The 13004-nt window shown below is 37.2% G+C and overlaps 1 protein-coding gene across 1 annotated transcript in view; it reads right to left on the reverse strand.

Moving 5' to 3' along the window:
- Positions 1 to 291: 291 nt before the first annotated feature.
- Positions 292 to 13004, reverse strand: part of XKR4 (XK related 4) — a 436026-nt gene continuing 423313 nt past the window's right edge. Inside the window, exon 4 of the transcript XR_011996661.1 lies at positions 292 to 6734. The gene's annotated coding sequence lies outside the window, so the exon portion shown is untranslated. The remainder of the gene's footprint in view (positions 6735 to 13004) is intronic.

Raw genomic sequence — 13004 nt, forward strand, 5'->3', positions numbered from 1 at the left:
TATTGTGTAATGGTTTGATGCTGAGCAAAATGCTCCTTTTTTTTAACTAGATGTTTTTAATGAAACCAGAATATTGACTAGTATTTGTTTCCAATTTGCTAGGTAAGGTGTCAGTACAGACAAAGTCTGTATCCCTGGTAATTTTGTAACTCATATTTTCACCATTTCTGTATTGAAGCTATAAATAAAATGGTATTACTTATCATTACTAGAAACTTCTGATCTACACTGTAAAAATAATTCAGTAAAAACTATGAAAAGAACCAACAGGATGGATGATGTTGCTCATACTTTACTTTTTTTTTTTTTTTTTTGTCTTAGCCCTAAATTCAATGTACTATTTGGTTTCAAAGGTGTGGTAACCTCTGGCTCATTGGTTGCCCTCCTTGCTCTGAGAATGGGAAAAACCTAATTTGCATGTCTTACATCATTTTGCTCTCCAGGCTACTGAGCTGTCTGATAACTGAGAAGAAAAGCAGAGACAATTTAATAGAGGAAAGGTTCTCACCCATGTTCCCTCTCCTTCTGCCACCTTCACTAAAGAGAAGCTTTAGGTGAGACCTTAATAAGCAGTTTGCTGAAAACCTCATTTTTTTAGTGATCTCGTACCATCTAGATATGAAAGGAGTTTGGTGATATTAATATGCCAGGAATAAGAGAGGCTATAAATAAGTTAGCAGGCATTCCTTTGGAGCAAAAAAGAATTTTCCATGTGTTTTCTACCACATGTTTATGGAACAGAATTAACTGGAAGTAATCGTAAAAGTTGACAACTACATTTATGAAGAATTGCATACACAATAATTATATAATGATTGGTCCATGGCAGTATAGTCACATATATCTCTGCTAAAAATTAGTTTTCTAAAAAAGTCTACTGTTTTCAGGGAACACTCTGGAAAGTTTCATGTGGACTGGAAAGCCTTAAGGGTAAAATATAAGGGGTTCAAATTTCCTTTTTCGCAGTAATTAATGTAGCTTCTGTCTAATAACATGTTGTCTACAGCTGTTTTTTCATCTCTTTGGTGAGGAATTTCATTTCTATCATTACAAGGAGTTGTACAGCTCTACTACTTTTAGATTCTGTTTTGTACCTTTGTCATACAGCCTTTCAATGATGAGTTCTCTGCACAGCCCTCTCTCATCCTGGCCAACCCCCCTAAAAGGCTGCCATACATTTTCTTATTTGCATGCACCTGAATCTAGTACAGTTAAATTCAGGTCTCTTGCACAAAAATAAAAGAAAGACACGGATATTTCCCTTCAGAAACAAGGACATTCTGTTACACTTTTGGTTTGAAAAACTTTTGGCACTGGGGGAAAAAGTCAGAGAAATTCAAATTATTTCGACTCACAATTCTCATATTTTGAGTCTAAAAAATGATATTTATCTTAAGTCTGGCATGGCAACATAAACTTTTTTTAATGGATCAGATAATTGCCTAGGTTAAATTCATGCTTCAAAAGGTTTAATACCATGCATCAGAAATGTTTCACCAATCTGAAATTTTAAGCTATACCACCAGCAACTAGATTTTGGAATCCAGAAGAGATTATGTTGAAGGTATACACTATGTTAGCTCCAGGCACAACATGATTTTAAACCCACTTATAAAGATAAACTTTCTGAAACTTATTTCATATTTTTAAGAGCATGCATTGTTTTTTTGCAATGGAATATAATTATAAACTAAGGGCACAATGACAGCATTTATGTACATAACTTTTCCCCGTGAAGTCACATCTTTAAAACAGTATCTGAATTGTTAGTATAATTCCATGGGTGAATTACTACTTCACAATATTGCCTCCATGACTCAAAAATGATAAATATTTATAACCTCAAATCATGTTATTTAGGACTAAATATTTAAGAAAAAGCATTTACTTTGGGGGGAAGTTGTACAGGATGTTCCCTATAGTTGTTTTCCTACCATCTCCTTTGTCCTATAGTTGTATACTAAGATTTATGCATGTGTAAGTATACATGTATATCACTATATAGAAACCCTTGTGTAAACACGTCTCTGAAAAATTTAAAATTTATTTATAATCTGGAGAGATGTGTCATCTTAGGGATGAAAAAGAAACTCACTGTAAATAACACAAAATCTAATCTATCTATTCAAATTGTTACCTCCTGGTAGTGGGTTCCAGAACACCACTTGGCAATCATTAGTTCTGAACTCCGACATCATGTGGGCATTCTGGAAAATGGAGTTTGGTATTGGCATGCAAACTCTTTAGGCATCAGAAGGAGCCCAGTCTTCTGGATATGTTTAATAAATATGTAGTAAAATTCAGTTTGGCTAAGAGGAAAATCGTTAGTGTATATGAAACTTTTAAATGTTTGTATGAAAAGAGTTAATTTTTCTCATTTAAAAGCTGATAATTTAAAAAAAAGTTCTATTAGACCTTTGAAGAAAAAGTTTCACTTCTGTTAAGTGATCATACTCTCTACTTCGTGACTTATTGCTGTCATGTTGCTAGGCCGCCTTCATCTCCCCCACTGCAGCCTATCCTAAGGCTGCACACAGGCCTCCTTTATGCTAATGTTAGTTATCAAGTGTCAAGCACTTTAAGAACTTAATTCCTCCTCACAACACCACTCTGAGGTAGGTAGATAAAGATTATCTCTCTTTTACATATGGGGAAAAAAGAGGCAGAGGATGAATTTCTGAGGCTTAAGTGACCAACAACGAATGAGGACTCAAGGGGCTCAGATTCCAGGCCCCTGTGTTTCCACTGCTGGACACGGCCCCTGCATGTTCTTGTCTCCAGAAAAGAATAGATTTCATAGTGTAAAAGGATACGGTTTAATAGAATATATTTAAGTATTTAAAATAGCCATTATAATCAACACAGGGATTTTTTTAGTTTTCTACTAAACCATAACTTCCTCTCAATTATTACATAACAAAAGATAACAAAAAAAAGTGCCTAATGTTTTTGTAGTTGCCAATTGATTGTTGCCTCTTTGTTGCCAGTTGACTGAAACATTGAACTAAATATCCTATTGATAACATGAAGGTACAAAGATTTGGAAAAGGAGTTAGTGAGGTAAAAATCTCAAGGAAAAAGGAAAGCAAAGCCATATCGGGTTGGTATGTCATCTGTGACAGGAAGGAGCAGCTCTGTAGGCTGGAAGGCTTTCACAGGTGTAGGACTAGCAAACCATCCAAAGATGCATCCAAAGGTCTGCCATCCAAAGGAGCATTTACAAAACACGGTTAGCATAGGGCAATTGACACTTGGTGGCTGGAAGCCCTTGCTAAGCAAGGGAGAGCACCCATTTGATTTTGGGGTGATGCGATTTCTGCGTCTGATGGGAGGAGGGAGCCGACAAGTGTGGGGACTGATTACCCCATGAAGTCCTTCTAAGTTGGCACTGAAATGTAGAATTCGACACAATCACAACACTACCTAAGAATGTACAAAACATTTAGATTTTCTCTGGAAATCCTCTCATGACCTTGGCAGAGCTGAATACCTTCCAGTGCTCTGTGTGCCTTGCTTACAGTTGATGCCTCAGAACAAGTTCTGCATCATAAGCTCATGGGAAAGAAAATCGGTCTGAATAGCTTGCCTGTTTTTCTGTCCAACTTCAGAACAGTAAATAAGGTAAGCACACAATTTGAGGAAATGCACACACTCACCAATCCAGGGCCAAATCAGATGAAACAAGGAAGAAATTGTTCACAAGTAATCACAGATACAAGAGTCATAGGACTATCTCAAACTTCCTTCTGGAAAATGAACTTTCCTTTGATGACATTTTTTCCTTTTTCTCTTTTCCATGACTACAAAGGAAACACTAATATTCTAATATGTATAACCAGTTAGTCCTTGGCAATCAAAATGACATCAGCAAACCAAACAAAAAAAAATTATGCATTCTGTTTAATTTGGGAAAAACACCTTTTACTTCTGTTAACACCATAACATGCACCATAAAATAACTGCATTGAGTAGTTTATTTTTCTGCTTAGAAGATGTAATCCTTAAAATGAAAACTTCCTATTTGAAGAATAAAAAGTTAACCAATTTGTATTTCTCTTGAACAATTCAGTCAAATAGACTTGTGAACAATGAAGATTATGTGAAGAGCAGAGGGGCAATGATAGAATTATAAAGGATTGGGAAGGAGCTGAATAAAATGTTTCCTTGGCAGGAAGGAGCCCAGTGGCAGGCCTCCAGAACCTTCTTTCTGAAGGAGGTCTGTGCTACAATCACATCTGAATACCCCTAGGACAACCTCCCAAGCCTCTTCCACTCATGTGTTTGCCAAAAGTAAATAAAAATCAAATAGCATTTGCTCTGCATTATTTATTCCTCTTTGCACAACAAAGAGATTTTTAGCAGCAGAATACCACTAGCAATAGATTACTTCACAAGAAAGTTAAATTTCATTACCTATAACACCTGAGCATTTTCTGTCTATCTAGACAACACCAGACAACCAGATGAGAAACCATATCATTCAAACATCTGGATTTTCCCAAGTATCCAACTGTTTGACATCACAAAGACCTAATTTACTGCTTGAGTGACCTACTTCTTCACTTTGCTTTGGGATATTTGCATTCACGTGGACAGCCTTTATAGTTTAACAACGCCATAGTGTGTACTTTCTGTTTAGTTAAGATGGTTCACCAATCATCTGGAAAATTCAGATGTTGAAGGCCCCTAAGTGGAAAGAAACTTAGTCATGAGAAGAAAAAAAAGAATCAGAGCTGCAGGGCTATCAGTACTCTAGTAGTCTTGTGTATGGTGAAAATCACTTAACTGTCCACATTTTTTCACTTCCATTATTCTGAAGATCATCCTCAAGGAATTATTTTTCCAATTTGGGGATAGATACATAGACCTAGGACGTGTAAACCTGGTTTAGTGAATTTGAACACAGAGGCTCTCATGATGTCATGATATATTTACAATGGGATGATGAGTAAGGCCATAGTAACCCTGAATCTCGTTCCTGTTAGAATGAGGGATAATTCAATGGTTCATGTTCTACAAGCAGGAGTACTTACAACACCTTTAAACACCTCATCTTATAATTCATCAGAAGCTCTTGGCATGCAGAACTAGCTAGCAGCATAGGGGCCAATGATCAAGGAGAGCTGTTCCCTTACAGACAGAGTTAGTCTCAGACATGAAGCCCCTGACATCTTCTCTGGCCTCTGCCTTGGCCCTTCACATATGGGTGTAACTATCCTCGGAGTGATGGAATGGCAGGGGCTACTCTGATCCTCTGCTCTCTAAAAAGGCAAGTATTCCTGATGAGCTACTGGGAGGTGTCCTCTTCAATCACCTTCTGTGCCAACACAGCTTATAGCTGCTCTCACTCATGAGCCTTGCCTAAGTGGATTGTTTATTGCTCCTGGGTCCCCACAGTCAATCAACTCACTGTATGTTACAGAATCTCTTTGTGCCCATTTTGGCTTTGAAGTTCAGGAAATTACAGTTTTCTTCAACTTATCAGTTTTCATTGCCTTGTAATTGAAAAGAAGTCACATGGTGGTAGGCCAGTTTTTGCCATTAGATTTCAGTGCTTGTGCCAAGCGCCGGTTCTGAAAAATGACTTTGACAGAGTAGGGTAGGCAGCACAATACTGGCACCTGTAACTGGGATTACATTCAGTAGCTCTCAAATCACTAAAATGGTCTACTTAGCAAGGAGAAACATCTTCGAAACACAAGAAAAAGGATCTTTGCTTCTTTTTACAAGATTTTTCTGTTAGGTTGCTCATTGGAAAAACCTGATGACTTTCATCATTCCTCTAGGGTTCACTCCTAAAATTGTTCTACCAAAAGGTTAGACAGGAACTTTATCAGAACATACTGGATGTCTGACTCCTTTGCAAGCCCTGAAACTATAATCTGGAGTATATTCATCCTTATCTTGGAGCTCAAACCTTTCTTGGAAAACAGAGAAACAAGTGGGAAAGAACCATGATTGTTTAAATTCTGAAACTACCTGTTTACTTGTAAGTGAACATTTAGGCAATAAGAATCTCTCTTGATGACCTTATAGCTTGTAACCGAGGTTTTGTAGGCTCTCAGAAACAACAGGAAGGTCAATTCCACATGCTCATGTGCCTCACTTTGAAACCACCAGGTTCCACCACCCAGGAAGGCAGGAATCAAATTATTGAATAGTTACATCCATGCAGATTTTACCTCTGAAATGGAATTACAGATTCAAGTTTCATAGATTGGTTAACACAACGCTGACAACACTATTCTCAAGAAACGAAGTGAGGGCGGCCACTGTACTCAGATCAATCATTAAAGAGATGACAATGACATTTTTTCTTTTCATTTCCAAACACAAGTAGATTTGTATCCATTAGCAGGAGTCTCCATGACCCAATACCTATTCTCTGAGCTATGCGAGCCCCAGGAATCCATCGACATTTTTCTTTTTCTTTTTTTTTAAAGCAGCTCTTTCTGGCAAAAACAAATGAAGCGGATGAATATTCATAGCATGAATGATGAGGAAGCAGGTAGCATGAATTCATTAGTGCTCTACTTCACAGAGGTCTTTCTCTTCAGGCCCGGGCATGGCATGGCTCGGCATGGCACGACTGTTCCTTCCCACTAACTGATTAATTTTCCCTTGCGGTAGCTTGGCTACAATATTACAAGTCAAGAATTTGCAAGATTAAAGGGTCTGTTGCATTAATTAACGCAAATCACCTTCCGTAAAGCTTGACAAGTTCCAAGATGTTTCTGTAAAAAAAGAAGGGAATCGATACCATCAACACTACACATCTTTGTGACAGTCGCGGCTCACATTTTGAATGATTGGGCTCGTCCCCCTTCCCTTTCCTGTGGCACATGAGACACTTATTCCTCTTCATGGGGCGTCAAGCCTCTGATTCAGACCTAGGGAAATGTTTCACCCCAGGCTTTTGGAACGTATTTCAGGGATCCATTTCCTTTTCTATGTACAATACATTAGAAAGGTTAATAAGGAAAGTTGAATGTTTTAGTTCTTTGAAAGAAGGATATAAAAATGACAATTCTTTGACTAGCCAACAGATCTCCTTTGGTTACAGGATGATGTACTATTGCTTGCAATTCGAATAGAGTAAGAACTCACAGTGGGGCCCATAGAGAGTCCGGGTCGAAGGTCAATTGCTAAGTTTTACGTAGCAGTACTAGCAGTACCCGACATGCCCAAGTGCCAGAATCACAATGGATTGAAATGCTGATGTTGATTAAGACACGTTCTACTGGTTTGTAACCAAAAGAGGAATTTCGTACAATGATAGAAACCTGAGCTGTATTTTCAACTCACTTAGGGGTGTTGTAGAACTTACTGATAAATGAATTAATTTGAAATAATTAAGAGTCTTGATTTGGTACAACTCCATACCAGAATGCCACTAGAACTATTAAATTAAATTAACTCAAATGCAACATCTCCATTTGTTAATATTTGTAGCACTTAAATGAAATAAGAATTTGATTAGTTCCATTTTAATGCAAATCAAGCAATAGAGAGAGGAGAGGGGCACTAGCTTAATTTGATACATGGAAGTATAATAAAAACATGAAACCTTACATTTTCTGAAATTCTAATAACAGAGTTAGGTGACAGGCTTTAATAACAACACAAGAGAACATTTTGTGTTGGTACTGAGCTGGTAATATTTGCTTATCAAGTTGATTAATTAGTTTTGATGTTGGTCTGTTTTATCATCATGATCTTTGCTCTGCAAACATCGTATCAGTAACTATACTCTTCTTGGCCTGCATGATGGCTAAAACAGCAGTAATCACAGTGATCAACTACCTACGGTGGTGGCTTGAACCTAGAGACCATACCTCACGCTTCCCACCATTATTAGGTCAACTGTTTTGTTGATATTTAATGGGACTCACCAAGAGATGTGTTGAATTATTCTGTGCTTATAAAAATGAATCTGTTTTTTCTCTTTCCTTTTATTCCTTAGAGAATCTGTGCATTCCCTGACCAGACTTATTTCACTTAGAGAAAATTTGTTATGCAAATTAATAGTTACCTTTAGCAATATACCCCTTACAGCTGAGGGAAGCCAACCACATGGCCATATTGCAGGGAGAAACTCGATTTGGGTACTTTGCCAGCATGCAGTATCCACACGAGGTGAGTCTGGCTGTCCTGACTCCTGAATGTAAGGCAGCACAGTGTTCTCTTCTGGGCACAGGAAGTATGGCTTTAGGTCAACGTCTCAGTTTGCAATATCTGACGTTTAGGTCTGGAAATTTGTTATTCCTAAACGCTATGCTGGAGACGTACCATATGTGCTAATAAAAGTCATTTCCTGAAGATCAGAGAAGCAGCTTATTGGAAAAGTCTTCAGACATTTTAGAGGTATCCTAATTTCATGCCTCTTCTTAAAAAGAGTTCTCAGGAATATCTCCAAAGGTTATTCAGATATGATTGTTTAGAGTCAAGTGCTATGTGCCAAAAAAGTATTTCAATTTCTTTTTGTTGCCTTGTGACCTTGACTTAAAAATGCCTAGTATTGAAGAGGCATAGAAACAAATTATAAAATTACTTTTTTCTTTATAGACAGTCAGCCATTGTTGACTTATCTTTATATTTACATCATTACCTTATGTTTGTCATTGTGTGACAGTTGTTTATTATGAGGCTTACATAATACAATATTGGGAAAGCTATGTTTCCTTGTTGCTCTAGTATAGTATTAAATGTAGATATTAAAAATAGGAGTTGTGTAAGAGCGCAAAAAAGAGTTAAAGTCAGAAGACTCCCATTTTGCTGCTAATAACCAAAGTGTAAACTGCTGGATTGTGAGACTCCTGCACTTGGCTGTGTGTTTCCTGGCTAGTCCTGTGGATCATATGACTGAAGGAATCCTGATTACAAAAATGACCTGATCTCTTTGGATCTTGGTTGTCTCATCTATAAAAGGAATGTGCTGTAGTAACATTTAGATCTCTCTTTAGGTGTTTTCTTTTTTCTTTTTTTAAGATATTATTTATTTATTCATGAGACACAGAGAGAGAGAGGCACAGAGGGAGGCAGAGGGAGAAGCAGTCTCCTTGCAGGTTGCCTGATGTTAGACTCGATCCCTGGTCTCCAGGATCACACCCTGGGCTGAAGGCGGCGCTAAACCGCTGAGCCACCCAGGCTGCCTAGGTGCTACTTTCAATAAAAATTAGTGACTTCTAATTTAACATATCATCATAAAGATCTGCTTAAATCTTCTCAAAGTAGGAAGACAGAAGATTGCTTGTATTTTTCATACTTTAAAGTCAGATTGAACACTGCATATTTTTCTAAAATAAAGACCAAGGTTGAAAAAATTTAGGGTTTATTACTGGCTATTTGTTTAGCATCAATTCAAAGGACATCACACAGCTTACTATACAATGCCATTGAATGAGTTTTACTGTTATCCTATAGAACTCAGACATGTTACATCGAAAGTGAGGAGGGAAAGGACATATCAATCATTTTATAATCAGTTCAACAAATAGTTGGTAAATGTTTGCTTTATTCTTTACACCTAACCTTTCAATATAAGGTAAAAGTCCTCAATTTATATGATGGGTCAAGCTAATGGTATAATAATCCTCTTACATATTAAATTGTGTGAACTGCAAGATATATAATTTAGAGAAAAATCATGGCAGTGGGATAGGATAATGTCACTTCAAATGTTTGTCTACCTTTCTTTCCTCTCTCCCTCCCCCTCCTTCCTCTCTCTCTTTCTCTGTCTCTGTCTCTTTCTGTCAGAGTTTCAGAGTAAGCACTGGAGTTTATTTTTCAGTGTGCCTAACTGGATGACAATATAGCACATGTATAGAATACAAAAGAAGAGCCATCAGGTTACTTTATATTTATCGCTTACTTTAGTGTAGAGTAGGGTCATGGAGGAGGACAATTGTCCAGAATGGAAAAATAGCACGTATCTACCTACCATGGATTGGGGAGTGGAAGTAAAATTCAGTCACAGGTGATAGCAATTTCCATTTCTCACTATTGACTTTTATTTTTAACTTTTCATTTTGGAAGACATCTTTGACCTTAAATAAAACTTGCTTTGGAAGATTTCATTGTCAGACCACGATTTTGTTTCTCCTGAAAGCTTGCCAAATCTGAAATAGATGTTGGTGGGAAAATGTTCCTTGGTCTTCTAGAAAAATTTTTAGTTGTGCAAAGTTGTTACAAGTTGTGCTCAATTCTCAGGTCCACTGTTTCCTACTTGTGGGATCTTTGGCAATTTGTTTAGTGTCTCTGAGATTATGTTTTGTCATCTGTAAATGGTCTTACTTAACTCATGGATGGTTGTAAGGATTAAATGAGGTCACATAGGTAAAGCTCTATAGCACAGCACTTGGCACACAATAAGTTCCGGTCATGGTAAGTTACTATCAGCATGAGGAACTGAACTGCAAGAAATCTAAGGGTAAAAAAATAACCAAAGCAAAAATTTGAGTTTGTCAGTGTTTCTGACATATTATGTCAGTATATTATTTATGTGAGTAAAATATTTTAGCAAAATGATTAGGCATTTCAGGGACATTAAACCATCCCTATTGAGCAGAACATACACCACAAAAGACTGACAGAGTTTTACGTTTTGGGATTAGATCGCTGCATACAATATAACAAGAATGTGATTTTTTTTTCTTATGGAATCTAGAGAAAGAGCTTCAGATGGATGCTCAAACAACATGATGCCTTACACACTCAAAGGAGAGTTTCTGAACCCCTCATTTCTGTGGGCAAAAGGCTGTTTGCCATTTCTTCCACTTGGCTTTCTGCTGTGAGCACAGGCTGTGTTCGAGCTAGCCTAATTGCTACAATTAACAAAATTAAATGGCTCATTGTGTTTTTATACAATTCCACCCACATTCTGTGGAGTTTTACTGTTGAATGAGTAATCCTACTGTTGAGACTGTTGATCCCAGGCACAGATTGAGTCTTTCTGTGTGCCCATTTCTAGGATTACAACTGGACCAGACATAGGTCCAGAGACAAAGCCCTGCAGTGGACAGTACAGCTTTCCTAAGTGAGCAGAGGAGATGCAACCCGACTGCTGAGATCACTTCACAGCCTGATACAGGTCAGGTCAGGGCCAGAGACTTGGAAATGGAAGTTGGGTGCTTCAGTGGGTAGGCAGTAGACGAAAATCACCCTTCTTCGGCCATGTTGAAATGCCCAGGCTTCAGAGGGGGAAGAAGGGTGTTATGAGTCACAAGCTGGCAGAAGCAATCATTTTGATTGTTTTCAGAAGTGACACTGGACTGTTGAAGATAAATGAACATGAGTTGATCTGCATCCATCACTGAATTTATAGAAACAAGCACCTCAGATCTGCTGTTTTCACCATGCACTTCAACCATCCTCTAAGCTATATTTCTGAAAGACAGTCTGAGCTATTTTTAAAAAGGCTTTAAGGAATTCTCCTTAGAAACATAAAAATGCAGGCATCTCATCCAAGTTTTATATAGAAACAGTGATGGCTAATGGCAAAGATGTATGAGAATGCAGGAGAGCATATATTTAGTCTAGAAAATGGTTCATTAGAAAAAAATAGTGGATTCTTATCTAAACATTGTGGGAGAACTTCTTCCACTCGATGGCATTTGGTATGTTTAAAGGCAAATGTGTAACCTTACACAGTCTGGTAAGGACACAAGAGTTTTTCTTTGCTCAATTCAATCAGTTGGGAGAAAGAAACCTTGAAATGATTCAAACCTATTCTATTTAGCTTCTTAGAAGATGAAATCTTATAGGAGTGAAATAGCTTATTTAAGCTAAAAGTGATAAATTGCATCTAGGTATTTCCCTCAACATTACCAGTATGTTGATGTCTTATATCGTATAGACAGGGATTGTAAGTTTGGGCTGAAAAAGAGGAGGTAAAAGATTTTTAACTAAAAATTCACGTGTTGGTAACACACCAGTTAATATGCATGAAAGGGCAGTATATGCTTCATCTTTTTCATCTCTGTTCTTTTGTTGTGTGTGTAGATATATATGTAAACCATACATATATACATACATAACACATATGCATGTTACGGTATTTTAAGAAACAAGTCATTGAGATTTCAATTATTCCCATTCACTTTTAATTGGTCAGTGCTATCACTTAATTGATTCATAGAGTAAAATAAATTGGGCATTTAGGAATTAAGCATAAATACTTCATTATACTTTTATCTTCTGGTATCTTCATATTTTATATTGTACTAATACTCGAATTGCATGTTCTTGCCAAGTCAGTAAGAAAATTTATTTCACTTGTTGGACTCATGGCATTATCAAAAATGAATAGTAATGGAGTGTCCGCAAAGTCAGTGTTACTGAACTAGACAGCACATAGTTAAGTAGGACAATGAGAATGGCTAAGAGGATTTAAAAGACATAGTCATTATGGGAGACCAAACTTTGACTTACTTGGAAAATTTTTTTTTCTTCCACACAAATACTTAAAAACCTCAGTATGGTTAAGATACACACACACACACACACACACACACACACACGTGTATATATATATCACATATGTATATATTCTTTAATCTTAAACACAGCTTCATTTTCAAATGCTAATTTGAAAGTGAAAAAGATGTATAACGTTTTCTTTTGGAAAATTTATGGTCTTGGGCAAAAAGGGAGTGCTAAGAGCAGGACTCCCCTCCCCTCAGAGAATCCAAGTAGAACACAGGAAGTTGGATCCCACAGAGAAAGAATCCAGCATTTCCAATCTGTGTGCTAACTGTAGCATGTTCTTTTTGGGCTCTCTGGGCTCTCTGGTTACTGTCTGTGGAGGGTTTCATGGCAGATTGAAAATGAAATCTTAGGAAGAATTAAAATACAGATACAAAAATCAAGCTTTGTTCCTTTGCACATTGACAATGTCTCTTTAAATCCTAATACTTTAAACTCTGTGTTTTCTATATATCTAGAAATGAATAATAACGGTTCTCATCACACCATCTGAGGGCAGCACAGTGCTTTTTCTGAATCAT

Source organism: Vulpes vulpes, chromosome 13, assembly GCF_048418805.1.
Source record: "Vulpes vulpes isolate BD-2025 chromosome 13, VulVul3, whole genome shotgun sequence".
Classification (NCBI taxonomy): Eukaryota; Metazoa; Chordata; class Mammalia; order Carnivora; family Canidae; genus Vulpes; species Vulpes vulpes.